The following is a 3,785-nucleotide window of genomic DNA, read 5'->3' as shown; positions in this document are numbered from 1 at the left end:
TAGAACCACAGGCAATAACGTCAAAACAACTTACTCACAGTGTGAGGTAATTATGCTCGTTATACTGTGCTGGCTCTCGGAATGAGCTGTTGTGCTTAGTCTTACGTCCTGAGGTACCGATGGGAAAAAGTTTGCTCACTGAAGTTTTTTCTGGGAATTTGCTATCTGCATTTTGGAGGTTTGTTCTGTCATATCACATTGGCTGGTGCTTTGCTTGTTTTAAATTGTACCTCCGATGAAGAGAAACGTGGCCAGCAGTAGTGACAGAATTGTAGCTGTGCAGTTCTAGCATAGGGATACATTTCGTAGGGTTACAGGATTTACAGGAAGCAGGATATACAGATAGAAGGTTGATTTCCTTTACATGACTGGACCTTAGGAAACTGAGTCTAAAACATCAAGGTTGTGAGGGTCAAAAGTCACATGACACCAGGTTATAGTCCATCAGGTTTATTTAAAATCACAAGCTTTCGTAGCGCTGCTCCTTCAGCAGGTAAAGAGAAGAAAAGTACATAGGCACAGAATTTATAGGCAGAGAAATCAAAATATGGTACAAGTGGTGTGAATGGAGTGTGTACAGGCTGAAAAACAAGTCTCTTCAGGTGATCAAAAGTGTCAGATGGTGTGAGTAAAGTGTGCTCCTCAAAGGACAGATACAGGACACAACCAATGGATTTTTATCATCTAGTACTTCCCTGGCACAGAGCACTGCCATGTTCTTCACGGCTTTCAACATGTCATCGATGTTGACGAGCACCTCACCAAGGCCATCCCTATGCCTCCACTTCTTGCCTTCAAACAACTGTCAAACCTTAAATAGCCCATTGTTTGCAGAAATTTACCCAGATTTCAGCATAACATTGACCACAACACTATACTACCCTGCCAGGATAACCTCTGCAAGACATGCCTGATCAGCAACATGGGACACTACCACCACACATGGGAACATCTCCCACCTTGGACAGAGCAGCTACTCATATGACTTGGCCAAAATTGGGTACCTCATAGGCTGCAGGCTAGGATGCACCTAGCCATGGTATATTGGCGACACCATGCAGATGCTACGACAACGGATGAATTGACACTGCACAATAATGATCTGACAGGGATGCTCCCTCCCAGTTGGGGAACACTCCAGAGGTGAAGCACATTCAGCCTCTGATCTTTGGGTAAACATCCCCCAAAGCTGCCGTTGAGATGCACATCAACTCAGAATTGCCGAGCAGAGACTGATAGCTAAATTCCGTGCCTGTGAAGATAACCTCAACTGTGACCTTGGGTTCATGTTGTGCTACACTTCTGTATTTATAAAATATTTCTTACGGTCCTGTTTTGATACCATCACCTTGGTGATTTAGTATGATCACTGCACCTTAGTTGGGTTGTATGGTTTTGGATTACTTGTTTATTTGGTTGGACCCTTGGCATGTGACTCTTATACCTATCATGTTATTGCAACCATTTGGTTTGTCTCCAGTGCCATTTTAGTTTCTTTTGTAATTATGTCTCTGCCTCAATTAATCAGTTCATAGGTCATCCCTTTACTTGCTATTCAGCTAATGGCACTTCACTCACACCTTTTGACATTTTGGATCACCTGCAAAGGACCATAGACAAAAGAGCTAAATTCCAATGGGAACAAAGAGGTGAGCACTGCGGGGGATACAATGCTGTATTTGCTGCTCCAACTCCATTTTGATTTAGTACCTGCCCTCTCTCCCTGCCTCCCCCTCACTAGTGTCTTATAGTATAGTGTCTTTGATATCAAACCTGCATTTGACTGAGTGTGGCATCAAGGAACCCCAGCAAAATGAGATTCAATGGGAATATTTGGCCTGTCAATGCTCCACTCACACCACTTGTATCACCTTTTGATCTCTCTGTCGATAAATTCTGTGCCTGTGTGCTTTTCTTCACTTCACTTGACGAAGGGGCAGCGCTCCAAAAACTTCTCATTTCAAATAAACCTGTTGGACCATCACCTGGTGTCATGTCACTTCTGACCTTGTCCACCCCAGTCCAACACCAGCACCTCCACATTACATCAAGCTGGTGCCAGACATCTGCAGGACCATGAGAAGTGATTTGCTCCTTGCTGAATCTGTTAGTCACGCATTGTCAGTGACTGTCCAAATCACTGTATAGTCAAGGATGGGGACCCCATTCTGCTCATATTTCTGCCCAGAATGCTAGGGTTAGTATACCGTGAATGCTATTTTAGAGGGCATTGATACAAGTAAGCACACTGAGGTCCTGCATGCATCATTTATTTGCAGTACTTGACATATCATAATGATAGATTCTCTTTGGTATCATTACAAAGGCCCATGACATCTTGCCACAGAATGCTTGAAAGGACCTCCTCTCCACTTTTTCTGTACGCATGTACAGTACAGCTGGAATGCCTGCCAGAGTATTACAGATGTCCTATCACTGTTTAAGAAATGTTTTGTTTGCTAATGGCCTCCAAGGTAGTAAACAGCTGTGACCAGCTCTGTAGACCTGGGAAAAGGCTAGACCCTCTGAGACAGACGCTGCTGATGGCCAAATGTCTGATTCTTTCTCATTTCTTACCCAAAAGCGCTTTTACACATGACCGAATGACTTTTCTGCCACCAAGCCACCGTCACTTTCTAAATGAGCTACTAGCCACCACCAGTGATCACCCATGTAGCCAATAACATATTTACAAGCCCATGATGATAATTCATACCATCAAAAGTGAGGGGGAGGCAGGGAGAGAGGGCAGGTACTAAATCAAAATGGAGTTGGAGCAGCAAATACAGCATTGTATCCCCTGCAGTGCTCACCTCTCTCTGAAGGCATCAGGAGCATTGATGGACACAGTACGCTCCCTCTCTAAGGAAACCAGGCACTAACATTACTGTAGAAGAGGGGCAGGAAGCTGGCAGATATGACCCCCACCACAGCCTGCTGACTGGATCTAGCTCATTGCTGGCCTGCCCAGGCGAAGAGCAGATCTACAAGGAGGTGTTCTGATCTGCCCTCACTCCTCTGCACTGGGTGCCTGAAGATCAGGAGTACGGGGCTGAAGGGCAAACAAATAATTTTTCAAGTGATGATAAAGGGGTTGCTGCCACTAGCAACCAATATAACTTGTGGTCCACTGACTCCACAGCTCTGCAAAATGAACAGTTGGGCTGGGGGTCTGTGAACTACTGCAGTCTGTGGTCATAAGGGACAAAACGTTTCTGAAACCTTAATAGGACATCTGTAATACTCTGGCAGGCATTCCAGCTGTACTGTACATGTCTCCAATGGAAAGAGGGAGGACTCCTGTGTAGACAGCCTTCCACGGGGGATCCCTGCTGCCCTGTGGTAAATAATCACACCAAAGTTTTCTGGGCAGTGGACGTAAGATTCGAGATGGATGGTATGCAATGACTGCCAGCACAAAGGTTGTTTTTTGCAAGGCGAAATGACACACTAGGGACACCTAAGAGGCGGCTCAAATTATGGAGCACAGGGTCCTGATGGAGGTTCAGGGCCCTCGGGCTGATAGGAAATTCCATCTGAACAGCAGCCCTTACAGACAGCACGCCACCACCCACTTGAGCATACTCTAACTGGTGGACGACATCTTTGCTTTCCAGTCAATATAGATCAAAACACTGCCTGATCTGGTTATCTTTTCACAGAATTGCTCTGTACCTTTGAAGATCAACCCAATCAAATAGTTGAATTCTTTCATCATCCTGTTTGAAAGCTTTTCTTTGAAAAATGAATGCATTACACATTTATTTTGCCCATGTAACACAGCA

Source organism: Stegostoma tigrinum, chromosome 18 (genome assembly GCF_030684315.1).
Source record: "Stegostoma tigrinum isolate sSteTig4 chromosome 18, sSteTig4.hap1, whole genome shotgun sequence".
NCBI lineage: Eukaryota > Metazoa > Chordata > Chondrichthyes > Orectolobiformes > Stegostomatidae > Stegostoma > Stegostoma tigrinum.
The sequence above is the reverse complement of the archived record's forward strand: the minus strand, read 5'-3'. Positions refer to the sequence as shown.